The following is a 27,757-nucleotide window of genomic DNA, read 5'->3' on the forward strand; positions in this document are numbered from 1 at the left end:
ATAACCATGCAATATGTCTTGAATTACTCTTTTATTTTTCTCATAATAGGTATCAGTACAAAAATAATGTTTTACATTTGCACAGTGCTCAGAGATTTACAAAATGCCTTCATGCACTTTATCTCATTTTATCCTTCTAATAAAATAATAATGGAGGTAGAGTTTGCCTGCATCTCTCTCTCTGTTTTAAAGTTGTCAAATTTGAGGTTTAATGTGTGTAAATATTTGGCCAAAGGTCACAAAGTGTGTAAGTGACATATTTGGTATCGATTTCTGGGCCTAAGTGCAGCACCGTTTTTTGCTATAGCATATTTCAAGGGTTTTTTGTTTGTTTGTTTGTTTTTCTCGTTTACCTATTTTATCTATTTTAACACACTAAACTTGAATATCTTCTTTGTGCTAGTAAAGTCTTGTTTTTCAGATGAATTCAGAACTCCTTTGTTTTCATTTGAATGAAGGAGTCCATTTACTTTCCTACCAAATCAAGCTCCTGTAAGATACTGATTTGCCTCATCATCTTTTAGTAAGCTGAAAGTGGTTATTTTGGAAGTATCAATAGCTAGCTTACAGCACACTTACTCCACTTCCTTACCTACTAAAATCTTAATTTAGTTGTATGTAGTGAGGGCATAAGACTATGCAGCAAATTCTGCACATTCTTGGGGCATGTGTTTTAGAGTAGCTGTGAATAAATGGGGAAATCTCATGAAAGTTTTCCTGTCCTAAATTATTGAAGATTGATAAAGTGAGAGAGAGAGAGAGAGAGAGAAGTTCCATGTATGCATTACCTCTTTATCCATGTTTTCTTTTTTCTTCTTTAGTTGGGTAGTGATAAAAACTGGATGATGATATAGTATGCTGAAATAGAATGTCTGGAAAGATTTTTCTGGACTAAGGATGCTGAACCGAAAATAAGAGAAGTGCTAATATTTCTTATAATCCAGGTTTTGCATAATACTCCCCTCTATGCACCTGGTTCCCCTCCTTATTCCCCCACTCTTTTTTTCAATAATGGACCTTCTTTTGATATCCAGATGGTCTCTCTCTCTCTCTTTCTCTCTCTAGCAACAGTATATTATTAGTTGTTACTCAAGAGTAAATTCAGCCTTCTATACTTTCAGACCTAATGGTCCGAGGAGTCAACAAACTCATCTGGAACAAGTGCTGGATATTCCAGTACGTCTCAGCTCAGCTGAGTGTTCTTGCTCTGGCTCTGTTATTGTTAACAGAGTTCGTGTGGAAGTCATAAGTATCAAAAAACAAATGAAAATGCAAGAGCAGCATGAGACTCAGTGAGATGATTAAACTTTTGTATAATTGAAATTTCAGAAATGCGGAAGAGAGAAGACGAGGCAGAAGGAATATCTATAGACATAACTATGTTAAATTCTCCAAAGTAAAGATTCAGGAAGTGCAAGTGCTGCCAAATTTAAGCAAATTCATGTTGTATTAAAATGGCTAAAAATCAAAGACAACGCTAAGGAAAATAAGGCATTAAGGAACCACTGGTAAGAAACAGAACTGACCTCTATCACAGAAAATTCCCCATTCCCAGAGTTGTGGGCATTGACAAGTGCCTGGCAGGATTGCGTAATTGTTATAAATCAGTGACTGCTATGATGCCTCTGTTGCTCTCTCTTTGGAATGTGAGAGTCTGATTGAAGTTATCATCTCTGCATCTCACCAATGTATTTTGGATGTGTGGCATGAAAATAACTACTTAGTTCACCGATCCATGGCTTAAGAAGAGCTTCTCTCAAAATGCTGCCCTTGAGATATTTCACCTAAGAAGACTCGTTTGCATCAGGACCTCATGCAGATGACTATAGCCTGGACTTTAAGCCTGATGCAGTGATTGGATGAGATTTTGGGGGTCTTCAGAGGCAGTGAGTAAATCTGGTGTGTGGAAGAGATGTGAATCCATGGGGCCAACAGAAAGGCTAGGATAGATTTTTACACTAATGCCCCCAGTGAATCAAGCCTCCCAGTATCCAGGTGGCATTAAAAGTAGGTATCTTAGTTAGCTAGGGCTACCATAACAATATATTGTAATGTAGATGCCTTAAACAACATACATTTATTTTCTTACAGTTCTGGAGCCTGGAGATCTGAGACCAGGATGATATAGCATGGTTCTGGTGAAGGCTTGCTTCCTGGCTTGCAGATACCTACTTACTCTCTCTGTCCTCACATGGTAGAGAGATAAAAAGAGAGAGCAAGCTCTCTGGCATCTCTTCTTGTAAGGACACCGATCCCACCATGAGGGCACCACTGCTCTCATGGCCTCATCTGACCCCAACTATCTCCCAAAGGCTCTGTCTCCAAATACCATCCATTAGGGATTAGGACTTCAACACATGAATTTGAGGGAAACAGCACTCAGTCCACAGCAGTGGGGGAAGAACAAAAAACAAGGAATCAACGCAACAAATAGAAAATAGTTATAAAGACAATAGATATTAATCCTCTTATATCAATAATCACTTTAAATGTGAGAGGTCTAAATATATCAACTAAAAGACAAAGATTGTCAGAATGGATTACAAAAAAAGAAAAAAAAAAGACCCAAGTAAATGTTGTCTGCAAGGAATGAATCTATGTTAAATATAAAACTCAGATAAGTTAAAAGTAAAGGAATGGAGGAATAAATACGATCCTGACGCTCATCAAAAGAAAGCTGGAAGAGCCACATTAATATCACACAAAGTGGATTTCAGAACAAGGAAGATTATTAGGGATATTAGAGGAGCATTACATAATGATACAGGAGTCCCTTCTCTAAGAAGATATAACAACGCTAAACTTTCCTGAACCTGGGAACAGACTGACAAAATACATGAGGCAAAAACTAATAAAACTGAAATGAGAAAGAAAATATTCCACCATGACAGTTGGTAATACATTTCTAGAAGTACACATAAACTAACAAAGTGATTTTCAGTTGAGAGAGGAACTGTGAATCTGGGCATAAAGACAGGAGAGTGATTTACTTTTTATTTTATGTCATTTTTTTAACTTTTCACTTCTGTATCCTTTATATCTACTTGTGTTAAAAATGAATACATAAAAAAGAAGGAAAAAGTCTTTGGAATGGGACTTAAATTCAAATAACAATTCTGCCACATAATTAGTGCCTCAGTTTTCTTATCTGTGGAATATGAACTAGAGTATCACTCTTCCAAAATTGCTGTGATGATTGAGGTAGATATGTATGTCAAATGTGGATGACAGTGCCAGACCCTTGATAAGCTCTTGATAACTACTACTTTTATCTTAGGTATGATTCACATAAAATTTAACTGTGGTTGTTTAGCAGCAAAGGTCTCTGCTAATTATTTTTTAGTGGCCTAGGTTCTGTAAATTGTATTGTGTATGTTAATTCTGTAACCTCCTGCTACTCAAGTTGGATGATTCATATGCACAGAACTCAGGAATTTATTCTCATGTCACCAACTGACATCAGTGCATTAGACACCAAAGCACGTATTATTTGCGTCATCTTAATTGTGTCATTTTAATTGACACATAATAATTACACATATTTATGGGGCACAATGTGATGTTTCAATACATGTATACATTGTGTAAATGATCAAATTAGGGTAATTAACATATCCATCATCTCAAACATTTACCATTCTTCTGTGGTGAGAACATTGAAAATCCTCTCTATTCTGTTTCATTGGTTTATGTTTCTGTTTTTATGCCAGTACTATGCATCTTTGGTTACAACAGCTTTGTAGTATATTTTGAAATCAGGTAGTATGATGCCTCCAGTTTTGTTATTTTACTCAAGATGCCTTTGGCTATTTGGGGTCTTTTGTGATTCCATATGAATTTTAGAATTGTTTTTCTATTTCTGTGAAGAATGTCATTGATATTTTGATAGGCATTGCACAGAACCTATAGATTGCTTTAAGTAGTATGACATTTTAAAAACATTAATTTTTCCAATCCATGAACATGGGATATTTTTCTATTTATGTGTCCTCCTAAATTTCTTCCATAAGTGTTTTCTGGTTTTCATTATAAAGATCTTTTACCTTCTTGGTTAAATATATTCCTAGGTTTATTTTTGTAGTTATTGTAAATGAGATTGTTTCTTGATTTCGTTTTCAGATACCTTGCTATTGGTGTATACAAATGCTACTTATTTTTATAGGTTGATTTTGTATTATGCAGTTTTACTGAATTCATGTATTAGTTCTAACAGTTTTTGGTGGAGTTGTTAGAGTTTTCTATATATAAAGTCGTGTAATCTGCAAACAGAGACAATTTGACTTCTTCTTTTCCCATTTGTTTATTTCTCCTGCCTAGTTGCTCTGGCTAAGACTTCCAGTACTGTGTTGAATAGAAGTGGTGAAAGTGGTTGTCCTTGTTTTATTCCAGATCTCAAAGGAAAAGCTCTCAGCTTTTTCTCATTCAGTATGATGTTACCTGTGAGTCTGTCATATATGGCCTTTACTGCATTGGGATACATGCTTTCTATACCTCATTTGTTGAGAGTTTTTTTTTTTTTAATCATGAATGGATGTTGAATTTTGTCAATTTTTTTCACCATCTATGGAAATGATCATAGGGTTTTTGTCCTTCTTTCTGCTAATGTGATGCATCACATTATTGATTTGCATATGTTGAACAAGTCCTGCATCCCTTGGATGAATCCCACTTGATCATAGTGAATGATCTTTTTGATATTCTGTTGAATTCAGTTTGCTAGTATTTTGTTGAGGATTTTTGCTTGTATGTTCATCAGGAAACTCTAGTTTTTTTTTTTTTAATTGTATCCTTGTCTGATTTTGGTATGAGGATAATACTGACCTCACAGAATAAGTTTGGAAGTATTCTCTTCAATTTTCTAGCATAGTTTGAGAATAATTTGTATTAGGTTTTCTTTAAATATTTGGTAGAATTCAGCAGTGAAGCTGTCAGGTCCCAGGCTTTTTGTTGATGAGAGACTTTTTATTACTGCTTCTATTTCCTCATCATTATTGGTCTGTTTAGATTTCCTTCTCTTCATAATCCAATCTAGGTAAATTGTATGTGTCTAGGAATTTATATATTTCTTCTGGTTATTCAGTTTTTTGATGTATAATTATTCAAGTCTGATTTTATTTATTTGTGTCTTTCTTCTTTTTTTTTTTTTTTTTTTTTGGTTTAGCTAATTAGTTGTTCTTTTTTTTTTTTTTTTTTTTTTTGTCATTTTAGATAGAGTCTCACTCTGTCACCCAGGCTGGAGTGCAGTGGCATGATGTCTGCTCACTGCAACCTCTGCTTGCCGGGTTCAAGTGATGCTTGTGCCTCAGACTCCTGAGTAGCTGGGACTGCAGGCGTGCACCACCACGCCCCGCTAATTTTTGTATTTTTAGTAAAGACAGGGTTTCACCACGTTGGCCAGGCTGGTCTCGAACTTCTGACCTCAACTGATCCGCCTGCCTCAGCCTCCCAAAGTGCTGGGATTATAGGCGTGAGCCACCGTAACTGGTCAAGAATTGTTCATTTTGTTTATCTTTTCTAAAAAACGGAGTCTTTGTTAATCTTTTGTATTGTTTTTCTAGTGTCTATTTCATTTATTTCTGCTCTGGTCTTTATTATTTTCTTTCTTCTCCTATTTTTTAGTTTAGTTTGTTCTTATTTTTGTCCAGTTTCTTGAGTTACAACATTAAGTTGTTTATTAGAGATTTTTTTTTTAATGAAGCTGTTTATTGGTGTAAACTCCCTTTTATAACAGTTTCTGCTATATCCCATAGGTTTTAGTATGTTATTTTTTCCATTTTCTTTTTTTGCAAGAAAATATTAAATTCACCTTCTAATTTCTTCTTTGATCCATTGTTTATTTAGGAGCTTGTTTTTAAATTTCCATGTATTTGCAAAGTTTGTGAAGCTCCTCCTGGTATTGTTTCTATTTTCATATCATTGTGGTCAGAAAATATACTTGATATGATCTCTATTTCCTTAAATTTGTTAGACTTGTTTTGTAGCCTAACATATTTATCCTGGAGAATATTCCATTTGCAGTTGAGAAGAATGTGTATTCCACAGTTATTTCATTGAATGTTCTGTAAATGTCTGTTAGGTTCATTTGGTCTGAACAGCAGTCAAAATCCAATGTTTCTATGTTGATTTTCTGCCTGGATGATCTGTCCATTATTGAAAATGGGGTGTTGACATCCCCTATTTTTTTCCCACTTCCTCCCAAACACATGTTGCAAGTATCACAGAAAATTGTAACAACACATGCGACACGGGCTGGTTTTCAACACATAGTGAGCCCAAGCACGAAGGGTGAGTACTGAAGATCTACAGAGGTCAGACTGGGAGCCCTGACACAGGAAGTTTGAATATCTCAAAACAGCTTTTTCCTCCCACAGTCCAGGCTCATCACTTCTTGCTAATCTAAGGTGGTTTATCCACATACAGAAATATAGGCTGCTCCATATATGTTAATAATTGCTCAGCTGTGTTTCACGAGGGATCTCCACAAGCCAAGCCCCAGCTCAAATTCTGTACAGGAAGTTCCTGTTGCTGTCAAAGAACTCTCTCCTCCTTTGCACTACTTTGCTGCTGAAGTGACCTGGCTCCCCTGCTTTCAACTTCTCCAGCTTCTGATCACTTGGCAGCCTACCATCGTCAGTTCTTCTGGTGCTCTCAGAAGCACTGGAGTACTTCTGCAGCTCTCTCTGATGACCTAGGGCTGCAGCAAGAAGCACATAGCTGTCCTTCTCCAGATTCTGGCTTCCTTTATTCCTTTCCTTCCATCTCCTTGGTACATTTGTCCTGTGAGTGTTTGACTCTATCACTTTCAAAGCTATGGTATGATTCGGGTCTTTGGATGAGGCTTCATGCTCTGGCATAAGCAAAGAGCCTGAGACAGAGTGGCCTGCAGGGAGTGGCTTTGAGGTATTTCCAGAGCCCTGGAGCTGCTGGAGCAAGTGGGCAACCCCAGTTTTCTTAAGGACTTTTTGATCCTGCTTCAGTTTGGGTACAAACTTGCTCCAATGTGGGTACAAACTTGCTTTTTAAAACTCTTGAGATCACATCAGTGCTGACATCAAAGCCTTCAGCCAACCTGGGAACTGACCAGGACTCTGCAAATTCCTTATGTAAATACCGGATCTACTCCATGGGTTCCCATGTCAGGGTTCTGGGCAGAGCACCAGGTGTCTCCATTTGCCTCCAAATTTTCTGGAATTGGATTGCTTTTTTCTGTCATTGCAGGGTGCTAGGGTAGAGAGCCAATGGCAGAAGCCATGTGTGGAAGCAGGATGGATGTTTGAAGAGCCTCCAGCTAAATCATGGAGCACCTAGCCCTCTTCTCTTTGATAGCAAGGGCAATTGGGCTGTGTCTGCCAGCTTGGAGCTGCTCTGTAAACCCAGAAACCTAACACCTAGAACAATAACTGCCTGTAAGCATGCTGAACTCTCTAAACTGGTGATGAAATATGTCACTAGTGAAGGGACTAGTGGTCCCAGGGGAGCTGGACACCTGACACTGTGCTCTGGACATTGGGTAAGAAGAAACAAGGGCCCCTGTGCATGTAGCAGCAGGACACCTGGAACCAAGGGGGTGTGGCCTGGGGTGCCAGGGCATGAGGCCCTGCTTCAAGCTGAGGGCCCAGGGAGGAGCCGGTACCTCTCCACCTCCTGTAGCTTCCATTCCTCTGGCTCCTAGTCAGAATTGGGGTCCAGCTCCCAGATGATAGGGCCTGGGCCTGCCACCCCCTAGATCATGAACCCACAGTGAGCAATGGCAACACAGACATTCAAGTCCAGCTAGAGACTCAGAGTAACCACTGTGTCAATGCGTACTAGCCTTCAGCATCCTACAACATGGCAGTAGCCTGACATCTCCTCTTATTGTTGTATTGTAGCCTCTTTAAATCTACTAATATTTGCTTTATATATTTGGGTGCACTGATGTTGGGTGCATAAATATTTATGATTGTTATATCCTCTTGCCGAACCAATTCCTTTATCATTATATAATGATAAATATTTTGTTTCTACAGTTTTGGATTTAAAGTTAATTTTATTTGATATAAATGTAGCTTATATTCATCCCTTCACTTTCAGTCTATGTGTGGTCTTACAGGTGAAGTGAGTTCTTGTAAGCAGCATATAGTTAAGTCTTGATTTTTTAAAGAAACATTTAACCACTATATATCTTTTAATTGAATAATTTAATTCATTTATATTCAAGGTTATTATTGATTGGTAAGGACTTACTCTTGCCATTTTGTTAAGTGTTTTCTGGTTGTTTCGTTCTTTCTTTCTTTCTCTTTCTTTCATTCGTTCGTTCATTCATTCATTAATTCGTTCATTTATCTTTCTGGCTTGCTGGTTTTCTGTAGTGCTAAGCTTTGATTTTTATTCTCTTTCTCACATTTATGGACTTCAGTATGTAAAACATCCTTGTATCACTGGTATAAAACCCACTTGATCATGGTGTATTATCTTTTTGATATGCTGTTGGATGCAGTTAGCTAGTATTTAGTATTTTGCTGAGGATTTTTGCGTCTATGTTCATCAGGGATATTGGTCTGTAGTTTTCCTTTTTTGTCGTCCTTTTCTGATTTTTGTATTAGGGCGGTACTGGCTTCATAGAATGATTTAGGGAGGGCTCTCTATTTCACTATCTTTTGGAATAGTTTCAGAAAGATTGGTACCAATGCTTTGAATAGCTGGTAGAATTCAGTTGTGAACCCATCTGGTCCTGGACTTTTTGTTGTTGTTGGCAATTTTTTTTTTATTACTGATTTAATCTCACCATTTGTTATTGGTCTGGTCAGAGTTTCTATTTCTTTCTGATTTAATTAGAAGGGTTGTATATATTTCCAGGATTTATCTATCTCCTCTAGATTTTCTAGTTTGTGCATGTAAAGGTGTTCATAGTAGCCTTGAATAATTTTTTATATTTCTGTGGTATCAGTTGTAATATATCTCATTTTGTTTCTAATTGAACTTATTTGGATCTTCTCTCTTCTTTTCTTCTTTAGTCTTGCTAGTGGTCTATCAATTTTGTTTATCTTTTCAGAGAACCAGCTTTTTCTTTCATTTATTTTTTATATTTTTTTATTTCAATTTCACTTAGTTCTGCTGTGGTATTTGTTATACCTTTTCTCCTGCTGGGCTTCAGTTTAGCTTGTTCTTATTTCTCTAGTTCCTTGGGGTGTGACCTTAAATGGTCCATTTGTGCTCTTTCAGACTTTGATATAGGCAGTTAATGCTGTGAACTTTCCTCTTAGCAACATTTTTGCTGTATCCCAGAAGTTTTGATGAGTTGTGTCACTCACTATTACTGTTCAGCTCAAAGTGTTTTTAAATTTCTGTCTTGATTTTATTGTTGACTCAAAGATCATTCAAGAGCAGATTATTTAATTTCCAAATATTTGTATAGTTTTGAAGGTTCCTTTTGGAGTTAATTTCCACTTTTATTCCACTGTGGTGTGAGAGGACATGATACAATTTTGATTTTCTTTTTTTTTTTTTAAGACAGAATTTCTGTCTGTCATCCAGGCTGGAGTGCAGTTGTGCGATCTTGGCTCACTGCAACCTCTGCCTCCCGGATTCAAGTGATTCTCCTATCTCAGCCTCCCTGAGTAGCTGTGACTACAGGCGTGTGCCACCACCCCAGCCTAATTTTTTTTTTTTTTTTGTATTTTTAGTAGAGATGAGGTTTTGCCATGTTGGCCAGGCTGGTCTTGAACTCCTGACCTCAGGGGATCCACCCACCTTGGCCTCCCAAAGTGCTGGGATTACAGGTGTGAGCCACCATGCCTGGCCAATTTTGATTTTCTTAAATTTATTGAGACTTGTTTTGTCACCCATCACATGGTGTATCTTGAAGGATGTTTCATATGCTCATGAAAAGAATGTATATTCTGCAGTTGTAGGCTAGAATGTTCTGTAAATATCTGTTAAGTCCATTTGTTCTAGGGTAGTTTAAATTCATTGTTTCTTTGTTTACTTTCTGTCTTGTTGACCTGTCTAGTGCTGTCAGTGGAGTATTGAAGTTCCCCACTATTATTGTGTTGCTGTCTATCTCATTTCTTAGGTATAGTAGTCATTGTTTTATGAATTTGGGAGCTCAAGTGTTTTTTATATATATATAAAATATCACAATCCTAAATAAATATTAAATAAATATATATATTTATTTAGGATTGTGATATTTTCCTGTTGGACTAATCCTTTATCATTATATAATGTCTGGGTTTTTTTTTTTTTTACTCTTTTTGCTTCAAGTTTGTTTTGTCTGATATAAGAATAGCTACTCCTGCTTGCTTTAGGTTTTCATTTAGTGGAGTATTTTTTTCCACCCCTTTACCTTAAGTTTATGTGAGCTTGTATGTGTTAGATAGTTTCTTAGAGACAGAAGATACTTGCTGGGTGGATTTTTATCCTTTCTGCAATTTGGATCTTTTAAGTGGAGTATTTAGGCCATTTACTTCACTCAACATTAGTATTGACATGTAGGGTACTGTTATATTCATCATGTTAGTTGTTGTCTTAGTATCTTGTGTTTTGTGTGTGAGTTATTGTTCTATAGGCCTTGTAAAATTTATGCTTTAAGGAGATAATATGGTTTGGTTCTGTGTACCCACCCAAATCTCACCTTGAATTGTATTAATCCTCATGTTTCAAGGGTGGGAGCAGGTAGTGATAATTGAATCATGGGCACAGTTTCCCCTGTTGGTCTCATGATAGTGAGCGAGTTTTCATGAGATTTGATGGTTTTATAAAGGGCTTCCCCCTTCACTTGGCAGTCATTCTGTCTCCTGCCACCCCATGAAGAGGTGCTTCCGACATTATTGTAAGTTTCCTGAGACCTCCCAAGCCATGCCTAACTGTGAGTCAATTAAACCTCTTTTCTTTATAAATAACCCAGTCTTGGGTATTTCTTCATTGTAGCTTGATAATGGATTAATGCATTAAATTGATACTGCAGAGAGTAGGGTGCTGCTATAAGAATACCCAAAAATGTGGAAGTGACTTTGGAACTGGGAAACAGGCAGAGGTTGAAACAGTTTAGAAGGCTCGAAAGAAGACAGGAAAATGTGGGAAAGCTTGGAACTTCCTAGACACTTGGAGGGCTCAGAAGATAGAAAGATGTAGGAAAGTTTTGAACTTCCTAGACACTTGCTATGTGGCTTTGACCAAAACGCTGATAGTGATGTGGACAATGAAGTCCAGGCTGAGGTAGTCTCAGATGGAGATGAGGAACTTGTTGGGAACTGGAATAATGGTGATTCTTGCTACTCTTTAGCAAAGAGACTGATGGCATTTTGCCCCTGCCCTAGAGTTCTTTGGAACTTTGTCCTTGAGAGAGATCACTTAGTATATCTGGCAGAAGAAATTTCCAAGCAGCAAAGCATTCAAGAAGAAGCAGAGCATAAAAGTTTGGAAAATTTGCACCTTGATGATGCAATAGAAGAGAAAAACCCTTTTTCTTGGGTGAAATTCAAGTCTGCTGCAGAAATTTGCATAAGTAATGAGGAGCCAAATGTTAATCACCAAGACAATGGGGAAAATGTTTCCACGACATATCAGGGACTTTCACGGCAGCCCCTCCCATCACAGGCCAGGATGCCTAGGAAATAAAAATGGTTTCATGGGATGGTCCCACGGTTCCCTGGTGTGTGCAGCCTAGGGACTTCGTGCCCTGTGTCCTAGGTGCTCCAGCCATGGCTAAAAGGGGCCAAGATACAGTTCTGGCCATGGTTTCAGAGAGTGCAAGCCCCAAACCTTGGCAGCTTCCATGTGGTGTTGAGCCTGTGGGCACACAGAAGTCAAGAACTGAGGTTTGGGAATTTCCACCTAGATGTCAGAAGATGTGTGACAATTCCAGGATGTCCAGACAGAAGTTTGCTGCAGGGAAGGAGCCCTCATGGAGAACCTGTGCTAGGGCAGTGCAGAGGAAATGTAGGGTTGAGGCTCCCACACTGAAGCACTGCCTAGTGGAGCTGTGATAAGAGGGCCACCATCCTCCAGACCCTAGAATGGTAGATCCACCGACAGCTTGCACTGTGTGCTGGAAGAGTCACAGACACTCAGTGCCAGCCCATGAAAGCAGCTGGGAGAGGGGCTGTTCCCTGCAAAGCCACAGAGGAGGAGCTTCCCAAGGCCATGGGAGCCAACCTCTTGTATCAGCATTACCTGGATGTGAGACATGGGTCAAAGGAGATCATTTTGGAACTTTAAGGTTAGAAGACTGCCCTACTGGATTTCAGACTTGTATGGGCCTGTAGCCCCTTTGTTTTGGCCTATTTCTCCTTTTTAGAGTGGGCATATTCACCCAATGTCTGTACCCCCATTTTATCAAAGAAGTAAATAACTTGCTTTTGATTTTACAGGCTAATAGACAGAAGGGACTTGCCTTGTCTCAGATGAGACTTTGGAATTGGACTTTTGAATTAAATCTGGAATGAGTTAAGGCTTTGGGGCAATTTGGGGAAAAACATGATTAGTTTTGAAAACTTGCCTTGTCTCAGGTGAGACTTTGGATTATGCACTTTTGAGTTAATGAGTTAAGAATTTGGGGGACTGTTGAAAGGGCATGATTGTGTTTTGAAATGTGAGGACATGAGATTTGGGAGACGACAGGTGTGGAATAATATGGTTTGGCTCTGTGTCCTCACCCAAATTTCACCTTGAATTGTAATAATCCCCATGGGTCAAGGGTGAGACCAGGTGGAGATAATTGAATCATGGACAGTTTTCCCCATGATGTTCTTGTGATAGCGAGTGAGTTCGCATGAGATCTGATGGTTTTATAAGGGGCTTCCCTCTTCTCTCAGCCCTCATTCTCCTGCTCCCCTGTGAAGAGGTGCCTTCCACCATGATTGTAAGTTTCCTGAGGCCTCCCCAGCCACGAAGAAGTGTGAGTCAATTAAATCTGTGTTCTTTATAAATTATCCATTCCCAGGTATTACTCCAGAGAAGCATGAGAATGGACTAATACAGGAAGTTCTATTTTGGTGTACTTCAAGGTTTTGTTCCAAGATTTAGAACTCCTTTTAGCATTTTTTGTAATTCTTGGTTAGTAGTGGTGAATTCTCTCAGCCTTTGTCTGAAAAAGACTTTATCTCTCCTTCATTTATGAAGTTTTTTTCATTTATTAAAATCTTTTTTCTTTGTCTTTGTCTGATTGGGTTAATTCTAAAGACTGCCTTCAAGCTCTGAAGTTTATTCTTCTACTTGTTCTAGTTTAGTGTTGAAACTTTCCAGTGCAGTTTGTATTTCTCTAAGTTTGTCTTTTATTTCCAGAAGTCGTGATTGTTTTTTCTTATAAGATCTATTTTTCTGGAGAATTTTTCATCCATATCTTGTATTGTTTTTTAAATTTCTTTAAGTTGTTTTTCACCCTTCTCTGGTATCCCCTTGAGTAGCTTAATAAACAACCTTCTGAATTATTTATCTGGCAATTCAGAGATATCTTCTTTGTTTGGATCCATTGCTGGGGAGCCTGTATAATTTTTTGTGGGTGTTACAGAGCCCTGTTTTGTCATCTCACCAGAATTACTTTTCTGGTTCCTTCTCATTTGAGTGAACTATTTTATTAGGAAGTCTGGAACTCAAGGCCTGCTGTTCAGATTCTCTTGTCCCACAGGGTGATTCCTTGATATGGTGCTCTCCCCCTTCCCCTGGCGATGGGGCTTCCTAAGAGCCAGACTGCAATGAGTGTTATTGCTCTTCTGGCTCTAGCCACCCAGTGGGGCTACTGGGCTCTGGGCTGGTGCTGGGGAATGTCTGCAAAGAGTACTGTGATGTGATCTGTCTTCAGGTCTCCCAGCCATGGATACCAGCACCTGCTCTAGTGGAGGTGACGTAGACTCTGTGAGAGTCCTTGGTTGTAGATATGTTTAGTGTTCTGGCTTTCTCTAATGCTGGTTATGCTAGCGGTGAATTTGTTGTGTGGACACACTCAACACCTCCAGTTGGCCAGGCATGGTGGCTCACGCCTGTAATCCCAGCACTTTGGGAGGCCGAGGTGGGTGGGTCACCTGAGGTCAGGAGTTTGAGAACCCTGGCCAATGTGGCAAAACCTCGTCTCTACTAAAAATACAAAAAATAGCCAGGTGTGGTGGTGTGTGCCTGTAGTCCCACCTACTGGGGAAGCTGAGGCAGGAGAATCACTTGAACCCAGTAGGTGGAGGTTGCAGTGAGTGGAGATCATGCCACTGCATTCCAGCCTGGACAACAGACAAAGAATCTGTCTCAGAAGAAAAAAAAAAAAAAAAAAAACCTCTGGTTATCCAGGATGTTGCAGGTAGTGGCATTAGTTGTTGTCTTCTTCCTAGGATCAGGGTTATTCTGTCATGAGTTGCTATAATCACCTAAGTTGGTTAGTCTCCAGTCAGGATTTGGCACTTTCAAGAGAGCACCAGCTGCAGCCAGGACTTCTTTGTTATTATAATGTTTCTGTAAGTAGATCCAAGATAAGGGGGCACACCAAGCCATGCAGGACCACATGCAGAAGCACCAGATTGGTCAGAAAGCTGAGGGCACATGATGATTTTTATGTGGACACATCACCCAATTTTATTTGTCCATTTATAGGCTTCTCAGGATCCTGGCATCTTAGCTATGGATATCCCAATACCTGCCAGTCACAGCACCACAGATGTTGGGTGTCTAGGAGCAGAGAACTCAGAGCAGTGATGACAAGATATAACTATTTCTTTTTTCTTTCAGCACTTTGATTATATAGTCCTATTGTCTCCTGGCCTACAAGGTTCTGCTGAGAAATGTACTCATAGTCTAATGGGGATTCCGTTATATCTGACTTGACACTTTTCTCTTGCTAATGTTAGAATTCTGTCTTTGTCTCTGACTTTTGAAGTTTGATCATAATGTCCCTTGGGGATGACCCGTTTGCATTGAATTTGACCATTAAGCTTCCTAGGTCTGATGTCTATATCTTTCAGAAGATTCGGGAAATTTTAAGCTATTATTTTGTTAAATAAGCTTCCTGCGCCTTTCCCTATCTCCTCCTCCTGAAAATTGCATAGTGAATAATTACTTAATGGTGTCTTATAAGATCTGTAGGCATTCTTTATTCTTTTTAATTTTTGTTTTCTCTGAATGGGTTATCTCAAAAGATCTGTCTTTAAATTCAAAAATTCCCTTTTTTTTTTGCTTGATCCAGTCTGCAGTTGTAGGTGGTAGTTGTATTGAGTTGTATTGTTCCTTTCATTTATTGAATTCTTCAGCTCCAAGAATTCTGTTTAGTTCCTTAGAATAATATCTGTCTCTTTGTTGACTTTCTCATTCAGATTATGAATTGTTTTCATCATTTCATTTCACGTATTCTCTTGTGTCTCATTGAGTTTCCTTAAAATTATTATTTTAAACTCCCTTCAGGCATTTCCTAAATTTTCTTTTGCTTTTTGAGGTCAGTTATCAGAGAATTATTGTGCTTCTTTGAGGGTGTTGTTTTCTTGCTTTTTTGCTTCTTGTGTCCCTATCTTGATATCCACACATCTGGTGGGACAGTTGTTTCTTGTATTTTTATGGGGTAGCTTTTTTAGAGAAAGTTTTTTTTTCCTTGAAGATGTTCCTAGGATGTCAGTTGAGTAGTGTGAATTGGCCTTGGTTCTAGGTAGGTGCAAAGTATGCTTATGGGGTTTCTTCAGCTGTAATCAATGCCAGTGATGCCTGTGAGTTTCTCAGTGGCCTCGGCTATAGAAGTTTGTGGTAGCAGTGGTATGGCTTTGCTGGGGCCAGGACAGTGGGCTGCTTCTCAAACAAAGGGGGCTCAGTGGCTTTGCCTTAGCATCCCTGTTGTGCAGAACCACCCGTACACTGGAGAATAGGATACTACATGGGCTTGGGTGCTGGGCTTACAGCTGTTATACTGCCTAGCTTCCAATTATTGATATTGTGGCACTGTAGCCAGGTGTGTGAGCATGGTGGAAAGTCAGTGCAGCCTCAGAAATGGAGAAGCACAGTGGCTACTGTCCCCCTGAGCAGAATGTACTCTAGCAGTGACTTCAGTTTCAGTTTGGCAGTGTGCCATAGCAGCTTGCATCATAGTGGGGTTGATGGGTCCTGGGAGTTTGGGGTGGGTTCCTCCTCTGGAATAATGCAGCCATGTGAACTCCAGGCAGTTCCCTAAACTGGGCTCAGGGCCTTGTATTACTGCGGAATTGTCCAGTAGTAGAGACTTCAGGTATCTACAGTGGTAATGGAGTGGCAAACGGAGGGGGCCTCCTGTTTACCTTTTCACTGAATGGAGAAGTCTTTCTTAGTTTGGAGCTGATCTCAACTAGGGAGATGGGATGGAAGAGGTGTGTCATTTTCTTCCCTTCTCTATGCTGCCAATCTGAGTTTCTGTTCTCCATATCATTTTCTCTACTCTCCTCCACCCCCACCCATACTCCAGTGCTCTCCTTTAGACTCTAGCTGAAATGTAGTTGCTTATTTATTGTTTTGGTCCTTTTTTGAGGTGACAAGCATTAGGCACCTTTAGTCAGCCATCTTGCTGACATTACTCATCATCTTCATTTTTGATTGGGTTTAGTGCCCGGTTCACTAAGACCTTATCACCTCTGCCATCTGTTGGGCAGAGCTCTTAGTAATGAATACCTGCAGATCCTTACATGGTTTTTTTTTTTTTTTATTTGCTCAAGCTTCATAGGGCAAAGTGTAGAGCAAAACGGAGCAAAATCTAAGAGTGCAGGCAGGAAATAAGAGGTAAAATAATTGGACAGATTTTCTGGTTGGCTCAAATTTTTTTTTCGAGATCAATTCCAAAATTATTTGCTTAATGGTTTAGGTATTGCAGGACAATATTTGTTTAGACGTAACATTGTAGTAAATTGAATCAATACATAATCACTCTTAAGTCACTTCCATTTACAATGTATACAAAATGTAAGAAAGGTAGCGTAAGTTGGGCCAGGCATGGTGGCTCACGCCTGTAATTCCAGCACTTTGGGAGGCCAAGGCAGGTGGATCACGAGGTCAGGAGATGGAGACCATCCTGGCTAACATGGTGAAACCCCGTCTCTACTAAAAATACAAAAAATTAGCTGGGTGTGGTGGCCGGCACCTGTAGTCCCAGCTACTCAGGAGGCTGAGGCAGGAGAATGGCGTGAATCCGGGAGGTGGAGCTTGCAGTGAGTCAAGATCGTGCCACTGCACTCCAACCTGGGGACAGAGCAAGACTCCGTCTCAAAAAAAAAAAAAAAAAAAGTAGTGTAAGTTAAAACAGGTGTAATAATCATAGTCACTATTCAAAAGCACAATATAGAATTTGACCATGAAAAGAAATTACATCACTTTGAGTAAACTTTTGAAGCTTTTTGACATTTTGAAGCTAAGAATTTATAAAAGGTTAAAGGATCCAAAATTAATTCTAAATAAAGGTTGGTTCATGCATTTTAAGGCAGGTCAGCCTTATATAAATGTACTGTGACCAGACGATGCTGCTAGTGTTGTGGTATGAAATGTTTAAAAAGGAAAAATCTTTGTGCTTTGTTGATTCAGAACTATTTATAATGTGCTATCTTTTCCTGTTATCCCCTATTACTTGTGTCTTTGTATTGTCCTTGAATTCTCAAAGGTGACAGCTTATTGAGGTTTATCTTTGTATTTGGCAATTTTCTTCTTACTTCTACATGTCTAAAGTAACCATATTTTTAATTTTAAAAAATCATGAGGAAGTTATGCTTTCAATCGAGATGTAATAACAGGAACTGGATTTACAGTCTGGCCAAAACAAAAAAATGTACAAATATGAAACAATGGTTTTCAATATATTGGACATCAGGCAATGCATCATAGTGATTCCTGGGAGAGAGGAAATGAACAAGGTGTACAACATTAGAACCTTGAGAGTGTTTCCAGGTTGTGGTGTAGGGAGGGGAACCCAGTGATCTCCCTGGGTTGAGGAGACAGAGCTAGCAGTCCAAGAGAATATAGTTACTAGAGTTTGCTGGATGAGAGTGCTGGATAAGACAGATCTGTACAGAGAAATAACTCTGAAGATCTGAAGAAGGTATTCTTTGGTATCTTTGGATATTAGCATTGCAGAAGGAAACATAGTGAACTTGAAGTTAAAGTTAAAGAGTCCTGGCCGGGCGTGGTGGCTCACGCCTGTAATCCCAGCAGTTTGGGAGGCTGAGGCAGGTGGATCCCGAGGTCAGGAGATCGAGACCATCCTGGCTAACATGGTGAAACCCCGTCTCTACTAAAAATACAAAAAATTAGCCAGGCGTGGTGGCGGGCGCCTGTAGTCCCAGCTAATCGGGAGGCTGAGGTAGGAGAATGGCGTGAACCCAGGAGGCGGAGCTTGCAGTGAGCCGAGATCGTGCCACTGCACTCCAGCCTGGGCGACAGAGCGAGACTCCGTCTGAAAAAAAAAGAAAAAAAGAGTCCTGATCGGTGTATTCAAGTGAGCAAACTACTCAAGGTCCAGAAAATAACACCTTGAAAGGATTAGAGGGAATAGCACCCAGCAATTACACAGGGCTAAGAATAGTGCCAGTTTCTACCTGCTGGAATAAAAAATCTGTACTTAATAGGGCATTGAGTAAAGTACACAGGGCCTTTCTTCAGTTGTAGGAAATAGCCATAGACTGAGCACGGCTCCAGTCCTGCATAACAAATCTTAAAAGCAGAATCTGACTTACTCAAACTGTTTGCAGAGAATTGTATCCTAGAACAAAAGCTAAGAATATTTATAGCAATACAAAAAATTCAGTACTCGACAAGGTAACACAATGTCTGGCATCCAATAAAAATTATTATGCATGCAAGAAGCAGAAAATCAAGGTCCATAATGAAAAGAATAAGCAATTGAAACTGACCAAGAATTGAAATCGAAAATAGAATAGCAGAAGAGGATATTAAACAATTATTATGGTTGTATATAATATGTTCCAAAAGTTAAGTGAATACATGTAAGATATAAAAAATGCCCAAGTCAAATTTCTAGAGATGAAGACTAAAACGTGTGAGTTGAAAAGTATGATAGATAGGACTGATGACAAATTAGCATTGCAGAAGAAAATATAGTGAACTTGAAGTTAAAGCAATAGAAATAATTTAAAGTAAAACACACAGAGGAAAAAGAATCAAATAACAAAGTACAGGAACTTGATAAGCTGTAGAGAAATATTAAGTGATCTATGTATGCAATTAGAATCCCTGAAGAGAGAGAAAATTTTAAAAAATTTGGAGAAATAATGGTCAAGATTTTTCTAAATTGATAAAAGCCATAAACCCACATATTCAAGAAATTCAATAAATCCCAATCACAAAAATTATGAAGAAAATTGCAAGAAAGCACATTTTTATCAGATTGCTAAAACTACTGGGAAGAGAAAATCTTAAGATCAGCCAGAACAAAAAAGACACATAAGAGAAACAAAGAATGACAGATTTTTATTTTCATCAACAATGCAAGTGAGAAGACAGTGAAGCAACATTTTTATGTGTTATATAAGAAAAAACATTAACCCCAAATTCCATAGTAAAAATATATTTGAAAACTTAAATGAAATAAAAATTTCATAGAATATTTTAAAAAGCTGAAAAAATTCATCATTAGCAGGTCTGCAATACAGGAAGCATCAAAAAAAGTCCTTTAGTGAGAGGGAGAAATATATCAAATGGAAATACAGATTTACACAAAGAAACAGCAAGCACTGAAAATTATAACTGCATGAATAAGTATATGAGATTTTTTTTCCTATCGTAAAAAATCTCTTCAAAAAATAATTGGCTGTTAAAACAAAAACAATAGCAAAGTAGTGTGGAGTTTATAGCATTTGAAAATGTAAAACATATTGTAATAATAACACAAAAGCAAGGATGAGAGTTAGAGTAATGTACCACTGTAACATTCTTATACTATAACAAAGTAGTATAATATAACTTGAAAATATACTGTGATAAGTTAAAGATGTATACTATAAATCCTACAGCCACTACTAAAATAAAAAGTAAAGAGCTAGATCTAATAAGCCAATTGAAGATGTAATTGAATCATTTAAAACGTTAAATTAATTCAGAAAGGGAAGAAAAAGAAAAAAACAGACGGAATAAATATAAAACAAATATCAAAATTATAGGTTTAAATCTGACCATATCAATAATAATATTTAATGTAGATTATCTAAATACTTCAATTAAATCAGCAGTTATCAGACTGGATAACAAACCAAGACCCAGCTCTATGCTGCCTACAAAAAAACACCCTTTAAAAATAAAGATACAAATAGGTAAAAATAAATAAATGAAATAAATGAAAGCATAGAAAACATATATCATATGAACATTAACTAAGAAAACCTGGAATGGATATATTAGTGTCAGAAAAACTCTTGCTCTGAACTCTATGTATAAATATATTTATGGATAAAGAAAGTTATTTCATAATGATAAAGGATCAATTCTTTAGGAAAACTTAGAAATGCAAAATATTTTCATGCATCTAATAACAGCTTCAAAATACATGAAGCAAAACTCATAGATGGAATCTATTAAAAGAAATACCAGGACTAATAAATGCTATTGGCAAGGTTACAGGATACAGGATCACATTTAAAAAAATCAATTGTGTATACTAGCAATAAAAAAATCTGATATTACAATTTAAAATATCATTTAAAATGGCATCAAAATATTTAATACCTGGAAATAAATCTGACAGAAGATGCCCTAAATCCACATACTGAAAATTGCAAAACGTAGCTGAGAGAAATTCAAGAAGCCCTAAGTAAATAGGGAAACATAATATGTCTATGAGTTCAGAGGCTCAATATTGTTAAGATGTTAAATCTCCCAAATCGGTTTACAGAATCAGTTCAATAAAAATGCCAGACGGGTTTTTGTTTTTGTTTTGCAGAAGTTCAGAAACTGGCATTAAAATTCATGTGAAAATGCAGAGGGTTGAGAATAGACCAAACAACCTTGAAAAAGAAGGAAGTTGTAGAATTAAAATTACCCGACTTCAAGAATACTTATAAAGCTACAGTAATGAAGACAGTGTGGTATTGGCATAAAGAGAGGGAAATAGAATAATGGAAAAGAATAGAGAACTCAAAAATAGATTCACACATGTATGAACAAAGGCTATTCAACAAAGGTGAAGCGTAAATTCAGTGGAGAAAGAATATTGTTTGCACTGAATGATACTGAAAAAAGACCATATCCATATGCCCAAAGAAAACTTCTATTTATATCTCATAACAGATATAAAAGTTTACTCAAAATGGATTATAAAACTAAATGTAAAACTCAAACCAGGCAACTTATAGGAGTAAGCATATGAGAAAATATTTGTTACTTTGGGTTAGGCAGAAGTTGCTAAGATAATAAACCAAAACTATAATTAATTTGACTTCATCTAAATTTAAAACTGCTCTTTCAAAGATACTGTTGAGAGAATGGAAAAAGAAAGCCACATATTTTGAGAAAGTATTTTCAAATATAATAAAAGTATTGTTTCCAGATTACACAAAGAACTCTCAAACTCAATGTTAAGAAAATGCTATAGGGTGAATGTTTGTGCACCCACTCCCAACTCATATCTTGAAATCTTAACCCCTATTGTGATGGTTTACCAATAGGTGATAAATGCTCTCATAAAAGACATTTAGGAGGGCTCCCTCACCCTTTCTGCCATGTGAGGATATAGGGAGAAGATGACTGTGAAATAAGCAGCAGGCCCTCACCAGCCACTAAATCTGCTGGTGCCTGGGACTTCCTAGCCTCCAGAATTATGAGAAATAAATTTTTGTTGTTTTTTGCCACCCAGTCTATAATATTTTGTTATAGTATTCCAAATGTGTTAAGACAGAAAACAACCTAAGGTAAAAATTGGAAAAATGCTTGGAGAGACATTTCAGTAATCAAGATATAAGGATGGCAAGAAAGCACACACAAAAAAGATGTTGACCATCAGTGGTCATGAAAGAAATGCAAATAAAAACGACACTATACCATTATAAACCTTTTACAATGGTTAAAATAAAAAAGACAAACTAAACTTACCAAGTGTTGGCATGCATGTGAAAGAACTAGAACTCATGCATTGCTGGTGGGAATGTAAAAAGTTGCAAATACTTTGGAAAACAATTTGGTACTTTCTTTAAAAGTTAAATAGATACAGTACTTCTCTCTTATCTTCAGTCTTGTTTCCCACAGTTCCAGTTGTCTGCAGTTAACTGTGGTCCAAAAATATTAAGTGAAAAACTTTAGAAATAAACAATTCATAAGTTTTAAATCACGAATTGCACACCATTCTGAGTAGCATGATGAAATCTTTACCACTCTGCCCTGTTCTGCCTAAGACATGAATCACCCCTTTGTCCAGTATTTGTGTGCTGTATACACTACATGCCCATCAGTCACTTAGTAGCCTCCGTGGTCCCTAGCTGATGACTGACAGTTGTGGGAGTTAGAAAGTCTTGCCTGCCATTGCAGAGGTCTCTTGCCATACAAGGTTTCATGAAGCAGGACTTTGACTGAAATCCTACACATGTCTGGCTTCTTTCTGTCCTTTTCCTTGATTGCCTCACCCTCTTTCCTATTTTGTTGGGAATGCTTCCTTCAAAAATCGCTCGCACAAGAATCTTCATTTCAGAATCTGATTTTGGGCAGCCAGATTCAGGATAGTCCTCGTAAGTAAATGGGGATGGCAAAACGTACCTTGCAAATTTGTTGCTGGAACCATGATATCAGGTCTAAAGCTGCTGACACACAGGGCCTTCATTAAATAGCAAACATCCTCCACTTGTTACCTAGTGCAAGTTAGCTTAGCCTAAATACAGCATAATAGTACAGAGAAATATTGTCAAATAGGAAAAAATCATGAGCTTTCTAATCAGAGCCTACTTGGGCTCAAATCTCAGCCATGTCATTTGCTAGCTATGTTGCTTCATAAGTTACTTCATTACTTTGTACCCCTTTTTTTTCTGTAAAATGGGGATAATAACACCCAAGGTTGATAGAAGTATGTCCTGTGTTATAACTGAGACTTAGGTCTGGCATGAGTTAAGCAATATTCCCTCTTCCCTAAGTATCTATTTAAATATCCTGCTTTATCTTTGAAATGAGAAAACTTATAGGAAATACAAATATGAAATGCAAAAACAAACAAACAAACAAAAACAATAAACCAAACAAACAAAACCAAAAATCCCTGAACTTTGTTCACAACCAAGATTCAGACACGAAGAATTTTTAGCTGGCTTGGGCAAAGTGTGACAAAAAAGACAATTTTGGTGATGTGATTTTGGAAGCCCTGAGAATTTATAAAGGGGAGAAGTATAATACAATGAATCCACTTTATTCAGCAATGGGAAGTGCCGTGAGAGGACTAGTCATTCTGGACAGAGCTCAGGAAATGATTACAAAAAGTTCTGACTCAAGAGTTTCCTGAGAGTTGAAGGTGCTCTCGCACTTTGTAATACTTTAGGTTCCAACTAACTATTCTGTTCCATTCCCCAGAGCATTCCTCAGTGGAGCTGTGGTGGTTTCCATTTCAGTCCTTTCATGTTACCAAATGACAGGAGCCATCTCAGGAGCAGAGGTGAATTGATAGGATTCTTTTCTTTTTAACCGTGGTAAGAATACTTAGCATAAGACCTGCCCTCTTAACAAATGTTTAAGTGTGCAATACATTGTAATTTATCAGAGGTACATGTTGTACAGGGAATCTTTAGAGCTTATTCATCTTATTTAATGGAAACTTTAATCCTATTGATTAATAACTTCCCATTTCATCCTCCCTTCGGCCCCTGGTAACCAACATTCCACGCTTTGATTCTATGAGTTTGACCACTCTAGATACCCTATATAATTGGAATCTTATGGTATTTATCTTTCTGTGACTGGCTTATTTCACTTAGCATAAAGTCCTCAAGGCTCATCCATGTTGTCCATTTTGTGGAATTTTTTTTTTTTTTTTTTTGAGACGGAGTTTCACTCTTGTTGCCCAGGCTGGAGTACAATGGCGCAATCTCGGCTCACCACAACCTCCGCCTCCTGGGTTCAAGCTATTCTCCTGCCTCAGCCTCCCAAGTAGCTGAGATTACAGGCATGCACCACCACGCTTGGTTAATTTTGTATTTTCAGTAGAGACGGGGTTTCTCCATGTTGGTCAGGCTGGTCTCGAACTCCCGACCTCAGGTGATCCACCCACCTTGGCCTCTCAAAGCACTGGGATTACAGATGTGAGCCACCGCATCCAGCCAGAATTTCATTTTTTTTTTAATGTTGAATAGTATCCCATTATATGTATATGCCACATTTTCTTTATTGATTCATATTTCAATAAACACTTAGGCTGTTTCTACATCTTGATTATTATAAATAGTGCTGCAGTGAATATGGGAGTGCAGGTATCTCATTGGGATCCTGATTTCAGTTCTTTCAGATAAGTACCCAGTCATGGGATTGCTGGATTGGATGGTAGTTACGTTTTTAATATTTTGAGGAACCTCCATACTGTTTTCCATAGTGGCTGCACCATTTTACATTCCTCCCAACAGGGTGCAAGGGTTCCAATTTCTCCACATTCTTACCAACACTTGTTGTCTTTTGTTTTTATGATAATAGCCATCCTTACAGAGGTGAGAGGATATATCATTGTGGTTTTGATTTGCATCTCCCTGATGAATAGTGACATTGAGCATCTTTTTATATATTTGTCGTCCATTTATATATATTTGGAGAAATGTCTATTTAAGTTTTTAGCCCAATTTTAAATCAAGTTATTAGTTCCTTATATATATTTTGGAGATTAATGCCTATCAGATATATAGTCTGCAAATATTTCCTCCTACTCCATAGGTTGCTTTTTTTTTTTTTTTTTTTTTGAGACAGAGTCTTGCTGTGTCATTCAGGCTGGGGTGCAGTGGTACACTCTTGGCTCACTGTAACCTCTGCTTCTTGGGTTCAAGCAATTGCCATGCTTCAGCCTTCCAAGAAGCTGTGTTTACAGGCGTGCACCACCACACCTGGCTAATTTTTGTATTTTTAGTAGAGATGGGGTTTTGCTATGTTGCCCAGGCTAGTCTTGAACTCCTGGCCTCAAGCAATCCACCTGCCTTGGCCTCCCAAAATGCTGAGATTACAGACATGGGCCAAGAGCCCTGCCTAGGTTGCATTTTCATTCTGGGAAGATTTTGCTCTTCGTGGACGCAGAGGTCGGGGAGGCAGAGGCATCTAGGGCAGTGCAGAGGGCAGGCAAAACTGGTGAAAGATGAAGGGAAGAAGCCAATGATAGGTTATCACTCAGTGGGTTCATGAACACATATTGTACATACTATATATTCAGCAATAACATGAATGGAGGTTTTCAAGAGATTAGGAATTCTGTACTGAGCAGGTGGGACACAGAGAAACAAGATTGGATATTAACATTAATATAGCCTCATTCTTATCCATGGGCATTTGACACCTAGGTACATTCATGTTACGTAAGAATCAAGTGAGAAAATAACTATAAAAGGCTTAGTACTAGCCTAACTATACTAGGCACTTATTTTCTTTATTGCTTGCTCTCTTGTATCTTACACATATAAGAGCAAGCTATATATGTATGTGTGTGTGTATATACATATACATACCCACACACACATATATATACACTCATAATATTCTAATTGACATTTTTAGAAGAAATAAAATGGCATGAAAGGTATTAAAGAGGCTAGAAAATAACAGGAAAAAGTACTCACTTCTAAATTAGATGAACATATTTTATCACATAAGCTTCATGAAGAAAAAGCCTGTAATAAGGTTTAATACTTGAACCTAAATTTCTTCAATAATTCATAATAGAAAAGCCTTGCAAAATATGGTATCATGCCCAGATTTATTACTTTAAAATATGAATAAGAATATTCACTTTTTTAACCTCTCCTCCCAAATGAGCCATTTAGAAACAGTGCATCAGTCTAGAACACAACAGTTTGCAGCCTGTATTTCACAGAGCCTTAGGGTTTCCCAAAAAAGGTATGAAAGGTGTGAAATTGTTAAAAGAAAGCATTGGTGAAAGGTGAATGATCCCTTTACACTTTTTCTGTTTTAAGTATTGTGACTCAAGGCAAGATTTCATTTGAAAAAATAATTCTGCTGTTGAAAAATAAAGAGAACAAAAAGAAGAGGAATAAAAGCCTTCGTTATAACAGAGAGATCATTGACTAGGAATCAAGACATGGGATATAATCTAGCCACGTGATTTTAGGTGAATAATTTACATTTTGAATTTTGACCTGCAAAGATTAAGAGCAACATAGCTTCTTTAACACTATTAAAGGCACTAGAATGGATTAACAAGTGATGCTAGTTTCAGCTTAAAAAAATAGTTTGAATTTCAATTTCTTAGATATGTTCAAATGACTATAATTAAAACATCTATACCAAGTATTTGTTTTTAAAATTATGCTAATATTAATACCTTGCCTATCAATAAAAGTTACTATTTATTGAAGTATTATTTCATTTAACTGAATTCTTCCCAGAACCCTATGAGTTGCTATTATCTCCATTTTATTAATAAAGGACAGTGAAGCTCTGAGATATTCAAAGATTTGCCGAAATTAATTGTTCTCCAGGCCTTTATGAGTGATGAGTCTCTCCTTTCTACCCCACAGGCAGCCTTCTTTTAGGATCATTTTGGACCAGCAGTGGAATTTATTTGTGGAATAAATACCTGAGTGTCAAGGATACTTTGGGTTTCTGTAATTTAATGAATCAGTATGTATTGGAATCAGTCTTAGTAAGAACATATACATGATGAACATACGGTCAAGATTTTCTTGAACAGACTCCATTCCAAGTGTTTTCCACCTGCTTTATTAAAGTATAATTGAGAAATAAAAAATGTACGTATTTACAATGTACAATATGATGCTTTGATATCTGTATACGTTTTGAAATTATTAAATCAACCTTATTAGCAACCTTATTAGCAACCTTTATCTCACATACCTATTTTTTTGTGATGAGAACTATTAAAATCTAATTTCTTAGCAATTTCAAGTATACAACACATTATTATGAATTATAGTGACTATACTGTACAATAGATCTTCAGAATGTATTTATCTTAACTGAGACTTTGTACTCTTTAACCAGCATCTCCCCTCTTTCCACGCCCACAACCCTTGGCAACCACCATTCTAGTCTCTGCTTCTGTAAGTTTGACATTTTTAGATTCCATATATAAGTGAGATAATGAATTGCAACTGTTTCTCCCCATTTGTTCACTAAAGGCAGAATTTCATTAAATATAACTTGCTTGGCTAGATAAGTGGGAGAGCAGAGCTGAGATTCAAACCTTCATCAGGTTCAAATAGCTATGCTATTAATATTTGGCTTCCCAATACTTTCTTATCCAGTGAGTTTTAACACAACTTACTATCAACACTTTAATTCCAAAATAGTAATCCAGTTACAAAAATCAAACTAAAAGGATCTTAAGACATTGAGCTTCTTCCTCTCCCTTTCAGACTTGATTTGTTTAAACGCTGCATCATTAATCCTAACAGAGATCTTATGTCTGAGCAAATTCTAAACTATTCAGTAACTATATTAACTCATTCTCTAAATTGTGGTGTCTGGATTAATGAGGTATATTTCTATGTACATAGAGTTATGTAAAGTGCTGTGCATCAATAAAATACATTTATACAATTTATTAGGCTTTCTTATTCTTGGGTTGTTCCTTACTGGATAAATTACATTAAATGATGAATTTACTCTCACTATTTGAGACAATGGGAAGATGAACATCTTT

The 27,757-nt window shown here is 37.5% G+C and overlaps 1 pseudogene; it reads right to left on the reverse strand.

Moving 5' to 3' along the window:
* Positions 1 to 6,497: 6,497 nt before the first annotated feature.
* Positions 6,498 to 10,637, reverse strand: LOC100451591 (neugrin-like; annotated as a pseudogene).
* Positions 10,638 to 27,757: the final 17,120 nt, after the last annotated feature.

Source organism: Pongo abelii, chromosome 5 (genome assembly GCF_028885655.2).
Source record: "Pongo abelii isolate AG06213 chromosome 5, NHGRI_mPonAbe1-v2.0_pri, whole genome shotgun sequence".
NCBI classification, from domain to species: domain Eukaryota; kingdom Metazoa; phylum Chordata; class Mammalia; order Primates; family Hominidae; genus Pongo; species Pongo abelii.